Source organism: Chiloscyllium plagiosum, chromosome 16 (assembly GCF_004010195.1).
Source record: "Chiloscyllium plagiosum isolate BGI_BamShark_2017 chromosome 16, ASM401019v2, whole genome shotgun sequence".
NCBI classification, from domain to species: domain Eukaryota; kingdom Metazoa; phylum Chordata; class Chondrichthyes; order Orectolobiformes; family Hemiscylliidae; genus Chiloscyllium; species Chiloscyllium plagiosum.
The window spans coordinates 48,578,894-48,597,799 of record NC_057725.1 but is presented as its reverse complement, the minus strand read 5'-3'; the positions used below and the strand labels follow the sequence as shown (position 1 = coordinate 48,597,799).

The following is an 18,906-nucleotide window of genomic DNA, read 5'->3' as shown; positions in this document are numbered from 1 at the left end:
GGAGCAGGGGCACGGTCTGTCCTGGGGCAGATGGAGCTGGGGCACTGTCTGTCCTGGGGCAGATGGAGCTGGGGCACTGTCTGTCCTGGGGCAGATGGAGCTGGGGCACTGTCTGTCCTGGGGCAGATGGAGCTGGGGCACTGTCTGTCCTGGGGCAGATGGAGCTGGGGCACTGTCTGTCCTGGGGCAGATGGAGCTGGGGCACGGTCTGTCCTGGGGCAGATGGAGCTGGGGCACGGTCTGTCCTGGGGCAGATGGAGCAGGGGCACGGTCTGTCCTGGGGCAGATGGAGCTGGGGCACGGTCTGTCCTGGGGCAGATGGAGCTGGGGCACGGTCTGTCCTGGGACAGATGGAGCTGGGGCACGGTCTGTCCTGGGACAGATAGAGCTGGGGCACGATCTGTCCTGGGGCAGATGGAGCAGGGGCACAGCCTGTCCTGGGACAGATGGAGCAAGAGCACGGTCTGTCATTGGGCAGATGGAGCAGGGGCACAGTCTGTCAGGGGGCAGATGGAGCAAGAGTACGGTCTGTCATTGGGCAGATGGCGCAGGGGCACGGTCTGTCAGGGGGCAGATGGAGCAGGGGCATGGTCTGTTGTGGGGTAAATGGAGCAGGGGCACGGTCTGTCTGGGGGAAGATGGAGCATGGTCTGTCCTGGGGCAGATGGAGCAAGAGCACGGTTTGTCTGGGGGCAAATGGAGCAGGGGCGCGGTCTGTCTGGGGGCAGATGGAGCAGGGATACGGTCTGTCTGGGGGCAGATGGAGCAGGGGCATGGTCTGTCTGGGGGCAGATGGAGCAGGGGCGCGGTCTGTCCGGGGGCCGATGGAGCAGGGGCGCGGTCTGTCCGGTGGCCGATGGAGCAGGGGCGCGGTCTGTCCTGGAGGGGCCGTTGGAGCAGGGGCGCGGTCTGTCCTGGAGGGGCCGTTGGAGCAGGGGCGCGGTCTGTCCTGGAGGAGCCGTTGGAGCAGGGGTGCAGCGTGTGTTTGAGGGGCCACTGGAGCAGGGGCGCAGCGTGTGTTTGAGGGGCCACTGGAACAGGGGTGTGGCCTGTGCAGGACAGGATGTGGATGGTCTACTGGAGCAGGGGTGGTGGTGTAAATGGAACTGATGCATGCAGTGGGTAAATATCTCGACATTGTGAATTTTTGATATCTGTAAGTTTACATGGGAAAGCTCGTATGGAAGCAATGTTTGGCCAAGTTGGTACTTAAGACAGAGTGCAAAGTTGATGTCTATCTAGGATAATTTCTGAACATTGGGGTGTTGAAAGATCTAGCATGTGGGGGCAGAGAAGTATATATTCCTCTGATGTCTGGGGATTTGCAATGAACTAGATATAGGTTTCCTCTTGGAAAGCTTTGACTTAAATGACTTAAATGGCTGTGTACCTGACATAATGAAAAGCATCAATACAAATTGAGGAGAAGATTCCAAATGATGGAATCTGTTTATTATTTCATCTAAAGGGTTTGCAATCGGAAATAGGCCAGAGATGGAATCTTATTGGATGAGTCTCTTTTAAGATTTTAGTTGGCATGAATAAGGAGGACTGATGAGCCCAGATGTCAGCTCAAGTTATGTACCTAACTATGATGAATATGTTTCTGACTAGGCAACCTAGCGGATCCCCAGGTTCAGTGTTCCTATTGCTCTGTATGCTGCAATCCAGTTTGTATTCTTGTCTGTGCAATTGAATCTTTGGCACAAGCTGAGGGGTTGCTTCTTACCATTGAATTAAACATTGTATATCATCTGAGTATCCCAGATTTTACTGAGTTCTTTGTTTTCAAATCCACCTGCAGACAAATATTTAAATCACTGTAAACGGAATAGCATGTGATTTTTTTTTGCACTATTTGTGGTATGTGGCTAATGGTCGAATGAATGTAGATGAACAAGATCAATATCTGGAGAGATGTAAGAAATCCGTTGGCAAAACTTAGGAAGGAAACATTGGTAGCAGTCTTTTAAAGACTCATGTAATAGTCTGTGCAATTATTCTCCTTTTCCTCTTTTCTGTGCATACTGAAAAATTGGGAAAAAATTATAAACTGTTGAATCAGCCAAGGACCAAAGAGTCTTTGTCTGAAAATCCCAGGCCAAAGCATCTTCAGCTGCTACATTGGTTTCCCTCGATGATAAGTTCAGAAGTGGGGATGTGCAATCATCGACAATGTATATACCGTTTGCAGCTCCTCGGGAACTGAGGCAGTCCATGTACAAATGCAGTGAGATCAGGACAATATCGAAGCTCGAGCTGACAAGTGGCAAGTAACATTTGTGCCACATAAATGCCAGGCTAAGACCATCTCCAGTAAGAGAATTTAACCACTGTCCCTTGATATTCAGTGGCGTTACGATCATTGAATATTCCACTATCAATATTCTGTGGGTTACCATTGACCAGAAACTCAATTGGACGAGGCATGTAAATACATTAGCTACAACAGTAGGTCAGAGGCTAGGAAGAGTGTAGTGAGTAACTTGCCTCTTGACTCCCCAAAGCCTGTCCATTATCAAAGCACAGTTCAGGAATGTTGCGTGGATGGATGCAGCTCCAACAACACTCAAGAAACTTGACACCATCCAGGACAAAACAGTCGGCCTGATTGGTACCATATCCACAAGCATCCACTCCATCCAGGGCTGACGTTCAGCAAGCACTGATGCTTCTATCTACAAGATGCATAGCAGAAATTTGATAACGATCCTCAGACAGCAGCTTCCAGGCCCACAACCACCTCCATTTAGAAGGAAAAGGACCGCAAATACATGGGAACACCATCGTCTGCAAGTTCCCTTCAAGCTATTTGCCATCCTGACTTTGAAATATTTTCTTGTTCTTTCAATGCACAGGGTCACAATCCTGGAATTCCCTGCCTAAGGGCATTGGGTTATCTACAGCAAATGGACTGCAGCAGTTCAAGACAACAGCTCACCACCACCTTCTCAGGTGCAACTGGGAGTAATCAATAAATGCTGGCCAGCCAGTGACACCCACATCCCACAAATGACTAAAACAACCTGACTGGGCAGGGGTGAGGGATTGTTGGAGAAGATTTGTTTGATAAAAAAGAAATATGTACTGAAGAAATGCTTTACATATACATATGTGGAAATGTTAGCCTGGTGCATATTAGTCTGTTTTTGGTACTACTGAGAAACAAAATTTTGAATATCGTCAGATCATCTCTTGCTTCACCTGTTTCCATTGGGATTACCACAATGTTGGTTGATTACCCTTCTCCATCATCTTCTGTCAGTCACCTGTTCTTCAGCAGTCCACTGCTTTTAAGGCTCTTGTGACTATGTCTTTCCATCTGGCCTTGGGCCATATTCTTCGTAGTCTCATCTCCTTTACTCATCGTGCCATATTTCCTTTTTCTCCCATACCATTTCAATCTCCACTCAGTTGCTTTCTTCAATGCTCTGTCAATCTTCACTGACCCCATGATGTGCTGGGTCTAATTTTCTTCTTTCTAATTACTCCACAAATCCATCTCTGTCCTGTTAATATCCAGTTGTACTACTTCCTGATGTTTTCCAAGTTTCATATGCTTTTTGTGCAATCTAATCAAAACTATTTAGGTTGCTGCAAGAAAAACAAATTTAGTACAGTGTTTGAGTAACATTTGTATTTCTGCACTGCGATGAAACAGATTTTCGCCATCTGAAAGAATTGAGTTTGGATTTTGCAGAAAGAATTCCTGTTTTTGGAAAGTGTTGAATTTATTGATGCAAGAAAAATAGTTTAAGGTTTCAAAGAGGAATGGCTTAAATCCCAGATGTAGATACTCAAACCATGTACAAACTGTCTCGGGCAACTGTCTGTGTGGAGTTTCCACATTCTCCCAGTGTCTGTGTGGGTTTCTTCTGAGTGCTCTGGTTTCTTCCCACATTCCAAAGATGTGCAGGTTAGGTGAATCGGTCGCTAAATTGCCCATAGTGTTCAGGCATATGTAGGTTAGGCGCATTAGTCAGGGGTAAATATAGGATAAAAGAGTAGGGAATAGGGTCTGGGTGGGTTACTCTTCAGAGGGTCAGTGTGGACTTGTTGGGCCGAAGGGCCTGTTTCCACACTGTAGGGATTCTATGATTCTTCTATGAACAATGTTATAGAAAATCGTGCAATATAAATAATGGGGCCTATGGGAAAAATGGGCTTGGGGCAAAACACCAAAAATATCAGTAAAAATCGAGAAAAAAATAGGAGTTAGCCTAACACGAACGATAGTACAGTCCAAATAAATCTTTAAATCATATATTTTAATGAAATAATACAGTAATTTTAACACATTAAATCACTGGCTACAGCAGCATACCTTTCATGAAGCTCTTCACCAGAAAGCGCACGAGCCAACTGACCACGTGATGCTGACGTAGAAGTCTAGTCCTCCTCAAGATTCTCCCCGGTTTGAAATAAAATTTGTTCTAAACGTAGACTACGATTCCCAGTTTCAAGCTAAATTTCAAGGCTTGTCGAGCTGATTACGTTCCTGTTTTTAACTGAACACACTGAATTTGCGTTTTTAAGACAGAGGACCCTGAGGCTGGGTTTTGCTGTGCAGCTAGTGCTGGGGATAGAGTTGTGTAACAGTGAATGGGAGTTCGCTTTAATAATAAAAAGTCCGTAATTCACAAATTGTGTTACCACAAAATCGTGTTTAGTAAATGTGTGTTATAGGAGACCTACCTGTAGTTTAAAATTGTTGCCATTATGCATTTTTCAATGTTATTACTTCAAACCAGTTTTCAGTTTAAAGGATAAAGTTAGCAATGAAAACAGCTTGTTCCATTTGATTTTGTTACTTCATGCAGTGTAAATTCAAATGAGAATTGAGACTGCTGTTTCAGTGAGAAGCTACAGGTTGGTGACTTAGCAAGGGTGTGACTAGATCGCGTAAAACACTGAATTTAAAAGAAAATAGTCTCAGTATTCAGTAAATATTGAATCTATGCTAATCAAAATTACAATTGATTTGCAGACAGGACTGTTAATGTTATTTTCAGAAAAATGTATTGTTGACTTTGAAAGTTTTAAAGTGCCTAATTTAGTGTAATTGGGGAATTTAGGACTTTTGGTGCATGCTTTGTTAATTAGGTAACAAGTTTTGAAATATCAGTTAAGTAAGCAGAATCATTTTTGAAATTACTGAAATAGCAATGATTAGTCATTAAGGAAAGTTGAATTTAGTTTTTGAACAATTTGAACTTTTGCTTAAGATTTGGCTTCACCTTTAGATTTTCATGTAGTTTTACACTTTTGTCATCAATACTGGATTTTTAAGTTAATTTACTGAAAAATAAATTGGTTATTGCATTGTGCAGTCTAGTTATTGGAGTATTTTACAGTAAGGTTTTATAATATGGCTCATTGGAAAAAAATGTTTATTTAAAAATCATTTCTTGTGTTGATGAAAAATATCCATAACTCTTTCCTGATAACTTGACAAGTTTATGAAACATATAACTGAGCTATAGATATTGTACTGGAAATTTGTACGTTTAATCTCATGTGCATGCTCTGATATAAATGCAAGTTATTTTTAAGGCATCTTTCATGGAAACATGTAAAATAGGAGTAGGAGTAGGCCACTCAGCCCTTCGATCATGGCTGATTATTCAACTCAACATTTAGTTCCTGTATTTCCTCCATAGTCTTTTGATCTCTTTAGCCCTCAAGTGCAATATTCAACTCCTCCTTGAAATCATGTTTTGCCTCAACTGCTTTCAGTAATAGTGCGTTCCACTGGATGGATAAAGAAATTTATTCTCATCTCAGCCCTAAATGGTATACCCCATTATTCTTAGACTGTGACCCCTGGTTCCTGACTCCTCTGCCATTAGGAACATCCTTCCTGCATCTACCCTGTCTAGTTCTGTTGGAATTGTATTGGTTTCTATGAGATTTCCTACCCCCACCCCATCCCCACAACTTATTCTTCAGAACTCCAAAATGTAAGCCTAACTGATTCCAATTCTCTTTGTATGTTAGTCCTGCCATCCCAGGAATAAGTCTGGTAAACCTTTGCTGTAATCCCTTTATAGCAAGAAAGTCCTTCCTCAGATGAGGCCAAAGTTGCATACAACATCGAAATGTGGTCTCACAAGGTCCTGGTTAATTGCAACAAGACATGCCTGCTCATATATTGTTTCGTTTCCGGTAATCCAGAATGCAAGGTTCATTTCCTAGTAACATGGACGAGCTCAGTGGTGACCTTGTAATGACCTTTTGATTATTGTAAAAATCGATTTAGTTCAGTGATGTCCTTCAGGGAAGGAAATCTGTCATCCTTACCTGGTCTGGCTTACATTCTAACTGTCCTCTGAGACAATAAGGATCGACATTAAATTATGACCTAGCTAGCAATGTCCATGTGCTATGAACAAATAATAATAAAAAAAATTCAAAATGTCTAATGGAATATTGACTTTTTCTAACCAGAGGAATTGAATACAAGGGACTGTAGAGGTCATGTTTAAATCCTGCCTTAGATCACACCTACAGTATAACAAGCAGTTCTGATTATAACAGCCTGCAATGAATATATTATTCTTGAGGAGTGCAGAGTAGATTCACTAGAAACAAGTTCCGGTTGCCGCACTCGGCAATTAGTCAGTCTATATTGTTTCCTGTTGCTGACATTGTGTGTCTGTCTTGTCAGCTTTCATTTACCACCCCTCTTCTGAGTCTTTATTATGTCTGCTTTAATCTGCGTCACATCCAGACCTCTGCTGGCCTCCACTCCTCCTAATCCCATACCATCCTGTTTGCTGCCTCCTGTTCACTGACCCTCTTTATGCCCTCACTATCGTGTTTATTGCACCTCTACTGAGCCTTACTTGCTTCTGATTTCTGATCGATTCTTCTGAGCACATGCTTGTCCTGAGTGATGACTGGTTCGGAGTTGGGAGTGTCTGGTAAAATGAGACAGGAAACAAGATCCACAACAATGATGTCGAAGTGGAAGGAATCGTGTGTACTGACAGGTGGATAGGGTGCATGTGGGCATGTGTAAATGATCTAGTGCAGCAACAGTGGAAAGGACAGCTTTAGTGGAAGGATACCTGGATTCCAAACAATACATGAAGTATGAAACAAGCAGTACCAGTTAGTAAAAAAATCCCATGATTAGACGATTAGGTGTTCTGCTTTGTTGTTAAAGGGTGAACTCTTCTTCGAATAGTGCAACATCTACTAGTGATAGCAGATAGATATTGAGACAGTAGTTAGAGAATTACAGAAATCTTCACTCTTGAAATCGAAACAAAATTCTAGAAATACTTGGGCCAGGCATTGTTTGTGGAGCGAGAAGCCCAGTTATTGTTTTAGGTTGATGAACATCCATCATAGGTTCCTTTTTTTTGTTCCTGAGTTGGGAAGCCAACTTACATGAATCAAGATTGCGTGAAATTAGTTAAGTGCAAATGACCGATGGGGGTAAATAGCTATCAGTAAAAGAGGGAATAAGGTGAAACAGCAATTCTTACCATTGATGTAGAAAGGAGAAGCAGTGCTTGGTACTCCAATTCATTTGAAGAAACGTGTCATAACTCTAATAGTGTAGTTATGAAGCGGCAGAGTAGAATCGTCTTACTGTTCCAACAGTATTGTATGGTGTGAGGCTGGGAGGGGGTAAATAATAAATTGAGCAATGAAAAGTGTACACACCAGGATTTGAAGATTTACACAATAAAGTAAAGTAGCAGAGGAATTTCTCCTGTCATTGCAGCATGCTTGAAGCAGCTATGGCTTCATTAAAACATGCTTTCTGTAATAAAATAAAGTTTGTTCCCATGAATATGCTAGCTTCTTATTCCTTTAAATTTTGCAGGATTTAAGTTTGAATTGTCACTTGCAGACATATATTAAACCACAATATTTTAAAAGCTTATTACCTTTATTTAATAGAAAGTTTGCTGTGTATAACTAGTAATTAGTCTGAAAAATAATCTTTTTAATTTGCTATCTGTAAAGTTGAGTATAAACAGTGAATTTGAGAGAGAATGTGTGATCCTGTGGTGAAGCATTAGAGGGGGAAAAAAAAAACCTTCTTTTGCTTTGATTTTATTTAGAGGGAAGAGGAGGATTCCATTCATAATTTTTTGTTTCTCTAGAGTGAAGCTTCTGTCAAGTCATTCTTATTTCCAGGCTTAGATGTCTTTAACAAATCTGGGATCACTGAAAGTATAAAAGTATTAGTTACAAGTGCCCGGAAACACAATTCACTGTTTATCCCTGTCTCATTCTTTCTTTGCTGAGAACCCTATCTTATGTTTTGTTGATTATGGACCTGTTTACAACTACAGTGGAACAATCATTGTGCTTTTCTGGCTCTGCACCAAAATGCTGATTGACAAAGCCAGGAGACCAAAACCCTGTTTTTTGCTATTTCTATTTACCTTTTCCTTTTCTTGGAAAATAAATACTCTTAATATTTTCTGCTGTTTTTAATGATTTTCTTAAAAATTCCCAATGCAAAATTATCCGAAACAAAATCATGTTTTCTGTTCGCTTTGTATCATGCAGCAAACAAATGGGACTTCAATGCTTGTAGAATATGGGGTAAAACGAAAAGGAGATTTGCACCATTTTGCTGCTTGTCATCTTCATAATCTTCTGCCTTAATTATTTGATACAATTCAACAAAATGGGAACTATTGATCAAGATAAGCAGCAATCTGCATTTTAGTTAGAAGCACCATAAATCATTGTTACTCCTATTTGTAAGTTTTGTTGATCCATTTTTTCTGATTTAGGTTGTGATTTGATGGGCTTGTGAAAATATATTCAGTAACCTATTAGCTTTGTTTAGAGTACATGTGACTTGTCTACTGAATTTCATTATACTTACCAAGGAACTAACTACAGCTGCTCAAAGTGTAGACCAGAAATTTTAACTAACAATCTTGGCCTCTGGTGTGGCTGATTGTTGCAAAAATCTGTGCAAAATGTATTTGTCGTTGATGTTTAATCTTTTAGATTCGATTCCCAATTATTTTAAAACTTTTGAATATTAAGAATCCTGAATTTTCAAAGTGAAGTAGTGCAAATGCTGGAAATCCGAAATGAAAGCAGAAAATACTTGAAATATTCAGAATTTCAGGAATTATCTGGAGAGTATCAAAGTTAACATTTTCAGGTTGAAGATCATGTTTTGATGAAGGGTCATTAACCAGAGACATTAGCTTTTTTTCTTTCCACAGATGATGTCAGGTTTGTTGAGTAATTCCAAAACTTTTTGTAGTTTTAATTTTCAAATCAGTCAAAGGCCATGAATTCAAATTTTTTTTTTGTCAAAATAGTAGTGACTTCTCTGGATATTCCTTGGCCAGACAGTAATAGCTAGAACATATTATTTCCAGACAGTGAAGTGAAAAGTTTGAACTATACATCATGTGATATGAGTTTGACAGGAAACATCCCATGCCCCTTTTGCTGATTTTGTTAGCATCATGTTCCATCTACGTATGGTATTAACTGAAGTTTTTAAGAATATCTCGCATAGAGGAGACATTACACCACTGTTAAAAGTTGTAAAGCATTAGGAGGTAGTGTCTTGAAGCAGTTGTGTGGAATCTGGGCTCTGAAATTGGGGGTGGCGAGCTCACCAGAGGAATGGGAGGATATTTGGGAGAACGTAAGGAAAATTTTGATTTGCAGTAGAGTGCAGGCTATGCAATTGAAGGTACTCCACAGGTTTATTTGGCACTGGAGCAGCTTGCAAAATTTAAGACAGGAGCATCTTCCAGTGTGTCCCAAATGTAAAATAGATATAGGTACTCTTATTCATTTCTTGTGCCACAAGCTTCGTAGGTATTGGGGCGCTATAGCGAGTGTTTTGAAAGGGGTCTTGGGAACCGAGGTCAAGGTAGATCCGGTGTCCCACCTCTTGGGTTTGCCGAATCTCCTCTGTTTGGACAGAAATTGTTTAGTATTCTTTCATTTTGTCTGAGGAAGAACATTCTGATGAGCTAGGTGTCGAAAAATCACCCAGGACTCTCTGGGTGAGGTGGGTTAGTTATGGAGCATATCCCCCCGGACTTCCTTACAAGTATGGTGCACCAGAAAGTTGAACTTTTTTAATAGGATGTGGCGCAGACCTATCGGCTATATTGGTTAGGGCCTTTGTGTAGGAGTGCTGTGTCTGGTGGCCCAGGGGCCCCTTGGAGGAAGAATTCTGAACAAATATGGATATGTTAACTGATGCTCCCGGTGATGGGGAGCTTTGGTGGGATTGCGCTGAGTGCTGTAACTTAACGTAATTTAATTTAACTTGCCTTGGTTTAACTCAGTTTAATTTAGTTTGTTTTTGTTTTGATTTAGTTATTTATTGAATTGTAGTTTGTGTAGAGTTTCCTTTCTCCTAGATTGTGGAATAGAGAAGTAGTTTGTTTACGGTTATAGTTATATTGCAAGATTGTTCCATTATTTTGTTGTAATTTTATATTTTTGTAAAAAAATCAAAATCATCTTCTCAAAAAATGTTTAAAAAACGTTGTAAAGCATATTGTGAAAGAAGGGTGATGGTGTCATACTTTCTTTTCAAGAAGGCGTTTCCCTGTTAATGCCATATTTTAATCTGCAAACAGCAATTAAACTTGTTGTTTCAAGTATTTTTTGCTTGAAGTCATTAAATGTTGTGTCTTCATACTTCTCTAATTTAGCATTATGGCCTGATGGTATAAAATGTTGTTATCATAAGATAGTGTAACTCCATGGTTAGGAATATGGAGCAAACAATGTTAAAATGTTTCTGTACCTACTAGAGCGTACGATAATGAAGTGATATCAAGACACCTATCATAATGAAAGAGAAAAGAAAGAACTTCGCAAGAGCATCAAATGTGACATCATTTTAATTTTTGTTATGCTTCTGATTGAGTCAGGAAAGATAACCAGTACCTAGGAGAGCTCCCTGTACACATGATCTATCTGTAGACCTGAGTAAGGAAATAGGGATATCGCTTCATCTGAAGGATCTACTCATTTCGGATCTAATCTGGTATTAAATTGTTTGGTGAAAAATCAATGGCCATAATACAAAATTTATTAGATGGTGGGTGGTTGGGAGCTGAAATATTCTGTCTGAGAATTGTGGTGTGACAGATTAGTTAATTCTGCATGAATGCATTGTTAAATTGTTTGAAGAAAAATATGCAGGTCTATGAGGGAAGGTGAGGGAATGGAACCAGGTGTGTTGCTGCTGCAGAGTATTGTCATGAACACAATACAGTGAATGGCTTCTGTGCTATTACCATCAAACAATTTTATGGACACAAGAGTCGGGTGAAAGAACAAAGAGAAGGTTGTAAAAGTGTGGAAACAGGAAAAATTAAACAATAAGAGTTGGTGGTACAAGGGCAAAGGAAGTGCTAATGGGATATCTTTTTAAAATTTATTTATTCATGGATGAGAGTGTTGCTGGCCTAGCCAGCATTTATCACCCATTCCTAATTGCCTAGTGGACAGTTCAGGGTCAACCACATTGCAGTGGGTCTGGAGTCACAATTAGGTCAGACCTGGTATGGATGGTAGTTTCCTTCCCTAAAGGGCATTAAAGAACTATAATCCAATAATCAACATTGGATTATATGGTCATTGTTAGACTCTTAATTTTTATTGAATTCAGATTCCACCATCTGCTATGGTAGCATTTGAACCTGGGATCCTCAGAACATTGCCTGCATTGTTGGATTAACATTCCAGCGGTAATACCACTAGGCTATTGCCTGCCCCTTTCCATAGAAAGGGGCCATAAGGTCCATAAAATAAAGGAAAACTCATGATTTTGTTGCTTGTGAAAGAAATTTTAAATTTAAGATGAAAGTGTTGCTTCACTGTGATTGAGTGTTTGTTAAAGGACATTTCCAGGAAAAGGGTTGAATCCATCTGTTTGTTGTTTATGATGAACAGAAGGAATTTTGGGTGGTACTAAATGGTTGTTTCTATTGATTAGGAAATTAATAAAAAGTAGATTCGGAATTATTAAGGGAAAAATGAGTGGGGAAGTTAAATATTTTCAGATTTAGAAACAAAATGTTTTACCATAATTGGCTATTCACGCAGAGACTGTAAGTTTAATTTGAATTTTTTCAGTGATCAAAAATAGAGGATGATATTAAGTAAATTGTATGTGATTTAGAACATGCTCAGTTGAAGAGTTAGCTCTGATATGGGCAATTCCCAGCAAATATCTTTTGTGTTGCTATTCTAGAAAGTAAGAAGTTGACTTCAAAGAGTTATAATGGATATAATGTATAGAGATATAGTGGTCAGCAAAGAAGGGGGATCTATTTGTAAGCTGTTGAGACATACGATGTCAAGATGCACTAAATGTTGGAGGTACAAAGCTACCATTCATCAGAGTAAGAAGAGTGTTTTCTTTATGATAAGGTAGGTGATTATAGAGGGATAAAAAGGCTTTGTGGTGATTTCAATCAGCCGAATATAAAATTATGAATGGTGCAATTGACTTACATGGTAATGTATCCCCTTTTGCTTAGGGAGTCTTGAGTTGTGGCAGTGTGCACTTTTTAAATGCAATTGTCGTCTGGAACTATGGATAGGGATTGTAGTAATTCTAACATTCTGTTCATCACATAGAGTCATACAGCACGGAAACTGACCCGTCGGTCCAACCAGTCCATGCTGAACATAGTCCCAAACTAAACTAGTCCCACCTGCTTGCTCTTGCCCCACTTCCCTCCATGGCTGACAGGAATCCCTCTTGCACTCGACCTGCCAATGGCGGTTGTTGAAATGCTTTGTGGATTATTAATCTGTTTGGCCACATTTTGAGTGAACCTTCCTTTACCATCAAGTGTTGGAGTGGGACTCAAATCCTAAGCTTCTGGCTTTGAAGCAGGCATGCCACCCACTCACCACAAGACTGCCCAAATTTACATAGTGCAGGCTATTCAAAATAACTCATGACTGTCTCTTTATCAAGAGATGTAAGGTTTTGTTTATGTGTATGCTCATAGTTTTTGCAATTGTTTTGAAGCCAAAAACCATAGCATAATGCAATATCAATCCTCTATTGTTTGCCCATTCAGTCACCATGCAAATCGCTACCTGATTTGAACTCTGGCTTTTCATTAGAACAGAAATGTACACACCACTTTTTTTTGGCGTATTATTCTCAGTACTGTTGCATTGATCATATTAAAGTACCTCTCTCTTTTTACTTTTATACTAGACTTTTGTAACTGACTTTTAACCTCTGATGGATATACTTGACATGGATCCCTTTGTTGTAAAAATGAAAAGTAATTTGTGCCAGAAGCAAATATTTCCTGCTGAGACTGAACTAGGGAAAAAATGAGAGATTTTTAGCATACAACCCTGTGACACGTGTAAGTTTTCCATAGCAGTTAATAGGGTCTGAGTTCACTTGTGAATTTAAAATTCTTGTAAGAAACGTGAGTAAGTTCAGGCAGAGTCCATGTTGAATATTTATTGATGCTATATTAGAACGATTGTAAAAATGACTTTTTGTAGAAGGCAGTACAATAGCAGAATGTTACATTATCATTTGACAGTGTAGCAGATTTCATTTTTAGGTATGAACTAAATTGTAACTCTTCAGATTTTCAGCAGTTGTAATACTTCTAGATTCTGTTAAAAAAAATTATACTAATTCTTAGACTGTGATCTATTTAACTTGGCATGGTTAAAATTATCTGGAGTCTTCAAGCATTCCTTCTTTTTCTTGTTCAAATTAAGCAATCAACGTTCTTAAACTTTCTCTGGTTCCACTTTTTATTTTAAAAAAGATCAGCCCTTCCAGAGTATTAGGTCAGGTTGGGGAGGTTGTTGGGTTTGGGAGGGTAGGTGAAGTGAATTACTTGGTGTGTGTCAGGAGAAATGTTGCCTTCATTGCATGAGGAATTGAATATTAAAATAAGGATTTCATACTTCAGTTATACACAACATTGGTGAGACCACATTGCTCAAACTGTGCACAGTTTTGGTCTCTTTATTTAAGGAACGATGCCATTGAATTGGAGGTGGTTCAGAGGAATCTTACTAGATTGATAGCTGGAATAAGCAGGTTGGAAAGATTGGCCAGACAGGAATTGAATATTTTGATATGAAAGTAGATAAATTGCAAATCAAAAAGATTTGCAACACAGATAGATCAGCCATGATCTTAGTTATGGCAGAGTAGGCTTGAAGGACCAAATGTCCTACTTCTAATTATAATTTGTATTTTTTTGCATGAAAAAGGAGGGATAGGACTGCTTCAGTCTACAAAGAGGGATGACATATGTTGGCAGAGGGTGTGGCTGAGGTATCAAATGAATGCTTTACATTAGTCAGTTTAGTCATAAAGATAATCTGCCCAGGAAATGATGAAAAAAGGAGTAATTTGCATGTCAGAAGGGTTCAAAATTGATAGGAAGTATTGGATAGACAGTCTATACTTAAAGTTGACAAGTCATTGAAAGTTGAGAGCAGGGTAAATAAAACCTACAGTTTCCTAGGCTTTACAAGGGGTGTTAGGAATACAAGAGCAAGGAGCTTAAACTGAACTTTTTGGGGCACTAGTTCAGAGTCAGCTGGAGTGTATCATCTACTTCTGGGTGTCTCACTTGAGGGAGGATATGAATACACTAGTGGGAGTGCAGAAAAGATTTGTGATGATGGCTCCAGAGATGAGAAGCTTCAGTGGTGACAATAAATTGGAGAAGTTCCGTGTTCGATTCCACCCTCTGGCTGTGTGGAGTTTGCACGTTCTCTCTGTTTGTGTGGGCTTCCTCCCACAGTCTGAAGATATTCAGGTTAGGTGGGTTAGCTATAGGAAATGTAGGGTTATGGCGATTAGGGTAGCGGTTGTGTCTGGGTGGGATGCTCTTCAGAGTGTCGGTGTGGACTTGATGGGCAGAATGGCCTCCTTCCACATTGCAGGGTTTCTGTGATTCAAAGTTAGAGCAGTTTCCCTTGAGTAAAGAAATTGGAAAGGAGATTTGTTAAAATTTTCAAAATCACAAGGGCTCTGGACAGAATACATGGAGAGAAACTGTTCCCGCTTGCAAAACAATTGAGAATGAGAGGGCACAGATTTAATTAAGTTTGTAAGCTTGATTGCTGAGCTGGAAGGTTTGTTCTCCGATGTTTCATCACCATGTTTGCTAACATCATCAGTGTGCCTCCATTGAAGGGCTGGTGTACTGTCCCGCATTCTATTTGTGTGTCTTGATTTGTTGCGGTGGGTGGCATCACTTCTGGTTCTTTCTCTGAGAGGTTGGAAAATGGGGTCCAAATTGATGTTTGTTAATGGTGTTCTGGTTTGAATGCCAGCCTCTAGGAATTCCCATGTGTCTTTGTTTAGCCTGTCCCAGGATGGATGTGTTGTCTATGTGTAAGGATACTAGTGATAGTTGATCTTGTCTTTTGGTGGCTAGTTTCCTGCCATTCTGTCCGATGTAATGTTTGTTGCAGTCCTTGCAGGGTATTTTGTATATGATGTTCGTTCTACTGGTTGCTGGTACTTTAGATTCTTTGGATTCATCAAGCATTGTTTGTGCTGGTACGTTTGTGGGCTAACATGATGCCACAGGGTTGGAGTAGTCTGGTCATCATCTCGGAGAGTCTAGCTGTGTTATGTCATCGTTTAAATTTGTAGTGTAAAATTTGGTGGACTGCTTATCGGGTACCCATTGTTCTTGAATACATTGTATAGGTGTTTTTCTTCGGCATTTCATAGTTCCTGGGTGCTGCAGTGTGTTGTGGCTCATTTAAATAATGTCCTGATGCAGCTCTGTTTGCGGGTGTTCAGATGATTGCTCCTGTAATTGAGTATCTGGTCTGTGTGTGAAGCTTTCCTGTAGATGCTGGTCTGTAGCTCTCCATTGGCTTTTCGTCCTACTGTGACATCTAGGAAGGGGGGGTCTATTGTTGTTCTCTTTTCTTTGGTGACCTTTATACCTGTAAAGATGGGTGTTTGTGGGTTTCTTCTAATTTGTTGTGTTTCGTAATGATAAAGGTGTCATCCATATAGTGGATCCAAAGCTGATGCTGGATCGTGGGGAGGGCTGTTTTGCATAATTGTTTCTGCCAAGATTCCTGACGGTGATCCCATGGGTGTCCCATTAGTTTGTTTGTAGGTCTTGTAGTTGAAGGTGAAGTAATCTGCCCCCTTGGCATCATGGTAGCCCACAAAACTGCAACACTAAAACAACTCTTGATGAATCTAAAGGACCCTGTACCAGCAACCAGCAGAATGAATGTCATATACAAAATACCCTGCAAGGATCTCAACTCCCATTACATCAGGCAGACTGGCAGGAAACTAGCCACCAGGATCCACTAGTACCAACTAGCCACCAAAAGATATGATCAACTATCACTTGTATCCATATACACAAACAATGAGGGACAGCAGTTCAACTGGGACAATACATCCATCCTGGGGACAGAGACAAAGACATGCATGGGAATTCCTAGAGGCCCATCATTTAAAACAGGTCTTCTTCAACAAACATCGATTTGGACTCCATTTACCAACCCCTCAGAAAAAAACCGGAAGTGATATCACCCAACACAACAGACCAAGACACACACATAGAAAGTAGGACAGTACATCAGCGCTTCACCGGAGGCTCACTGATGATGTTACCTAGCATGGTGACGACACGTCTGAGAACAAACCTTCTAGCTCAGCAAGCAAACTTAACCTGAACCACAACCTGAGCAACACATCTTCTGAAAAATTGCACACAGGTTAATGTAATCGGTAAAAGAAGTGGAATTGGGAAAACCTTTTTCATGCTGGCAGTGGTGAAGCTCTGGACTGTACTTTCTCGGTGTGTGGTGCAAGCAGGTTCAGTTGAAATTAGACTGCATATTTAAAAAGAAAATGCAGGATTATGGGGGGAAAGATGAAGATTGGCACTGTGGTTTAGGCACAATGATCTAAATTGTTTTTAAGGTCATTTCTGGTATTGTCTGTGCGCTTGTAAAATTCCGATCCTTCCTTTTCCTCCTGCTGTCGCTGTTTAGCCGGCCTTCCACTCCACTGGCTGTAACTGATGACCTATGTTGAATCGTTCCTTTCCTGCTGCTATAAATGACAGCTTGGCATTATCCTCCTTGCTGCTGTAGATGATGGCTGGCTTGCTTCCATCACCAGTTTTCTGATCTGATTCAGGAGCCCAGTTTTTTGTTATAGATTTCACCAACATTGTGGATTGCTTTATTCCTTTCCTGCAGCACTCTGCATCAATGGTAAGCAAAAGAAGAGAAAATAGAAAAGAACAAACACTTGAAAAAGTGATAAGGAGAAGAAATACATTGAACCAAGATGGGGGATTGATGGTGTTGATATATATAAAGGAGTTTGTTTCTTATTTTGTAAATTTTTGGTGGGGCGAGTTGCGTTCTTTTAACTGGCATTTGTAGATCCCTCTTTTTCTTGGAGTTTTGCTCGATGAAAAGTAAGCTTATGTAATTTCCTGCCTCATCAAGAATTTTGATAATTTGATTTAAATCCCGAATCTCCCTTCTGACCTTGTTGCAGTGAAAGGATTGCGAGCCTCCCATATCACATTTTTATGTTCACATAAAGCATGAGTGCAGTGTCTGAAGCAGATGAAAAATTAAGAAAGGGGAAAGAGCTATGTTATAGAAGTACAGGGGAAACTTGCGAAGAAGCTGAGTAGGAACCCAAAAAGGTGTGGGTAGGAATGGGGAAGGGAACTGCTAAGAACTAGCAGTCCCACATGTGAATTAAAGAAAACCGTGTGCAATAATGGGCAAATATGTTTTATCTTGGCGGTTAAGATTTTTATATGCTGAAATACAGCTCAGCCAAATTTCAAACATAAATGCAAGATATAGAAATGTTATATAAGTTTAAACAAGAGGTAATTGGTGTGAGATGTTCATGAATGAGTGGTGCATCTGCTTCACCAGTTTGAAGTATTTGGAAACATGCCAGATGCGTTTTCTTATGCTTAGGCAGAACTTGTATTCAAGAAACAAACTTTTGCTGATGGTCATATTGCTTTTGAGGTAGCTTGTTCTTTGGAAGAATTGGCAATCTGGTGGCTCAGTCATTTGCCATAGGCTTGAATAAGCACTTTTAAAGAGGGGTAGAAATGAAGTGACTAACTGGCAACGTTCTTTAGCATTCCACAGCAGTATGGAGATTAAGTAATTTGTCCTTAGCGTTCAAACACATTAGAGATTGCATAAAATGTGATGCCATTGCTGTAGCTGCTGCTGAAAATGGCTACCATCTGTCTTATTGAAAAATGTGGCACTAGAAAATACGCAGCATGTCAGGCAGCATCCGAGGAGTAAGAGAGTCGACGTTTTGGGCATAAGCCTTTCATGGGGAAGGGAGCTGAGAGATAAATAGGGTGGGGCATGGGGGAAGGTCAGGGGGATAGCGATAGGTGGATGCAGCTAGGAGGTGATTGTGATATGTCAGTGGGGAGGATGGAGCAGATCGGTGGGAAGGAAAATGGACAGGTAGGTCAGGTCAAGAGGGCAGTGCCAAGTTGGTTGGATCTGGGATGAGGTGGGGGGTGGGGAGATTTGGAAACCATTGAAGTCAATGTTGCTGTCGTGTGGTCTCCCCATCTTGTCCCAGTTCCAACTCTCTTGACTGCTCTCTTGACCTAACCTACCTGTCCATCTTCCTTCCCACCTATCTGCTCAATTTGATATAATTCTTAACTTTGTTATTTAGCTTTAACTTATGCAGATTTCTCAAAGTCTTGCGTTGTCACTAGGATTAATCTTTCCTGAAAATGATTAAATGTCTCGTTAAAAGTTTGTCACTGCGAGTCTACTGTCCTATCTTTTAACCTTAGTTTTCCAGTTCACTTTAGCCAGCTCTGCCTTAGTTACTTTTACTTAATTTTAAGACATCAGTCTTTGACCCAAATGCAT

The 18,906-nt window shown here is 40.3% G+C and overlaps 1 protein-coding gene across 2 annotated transcripts in view; it reads left to right on the top strand.

Moving 5' to 3' along the window:
- Positions 1-18,906, top strand: part of dagla (diacylglycerol lipase, alpha) — a 388,180-nt gene that overhangs the window by 59,890 nt on the left and 309,384 nt on the right. The window contains exon 1 of one of the 2 annotated variants that reach the window (XM_043706009.1): positions 4,163-4,628. The exons of the other annotated variant lie outside the window; for it this stretch is intronic. The gene's annotated coding sequence lies outside the window, so the exon portion shown is untranslated. Of the gene's footprint in view, positions 1-4,162; positions 4,629-18,906 lie in introns of those variants that run through there. 2 annotated transcript variants of the gene reach the window in all.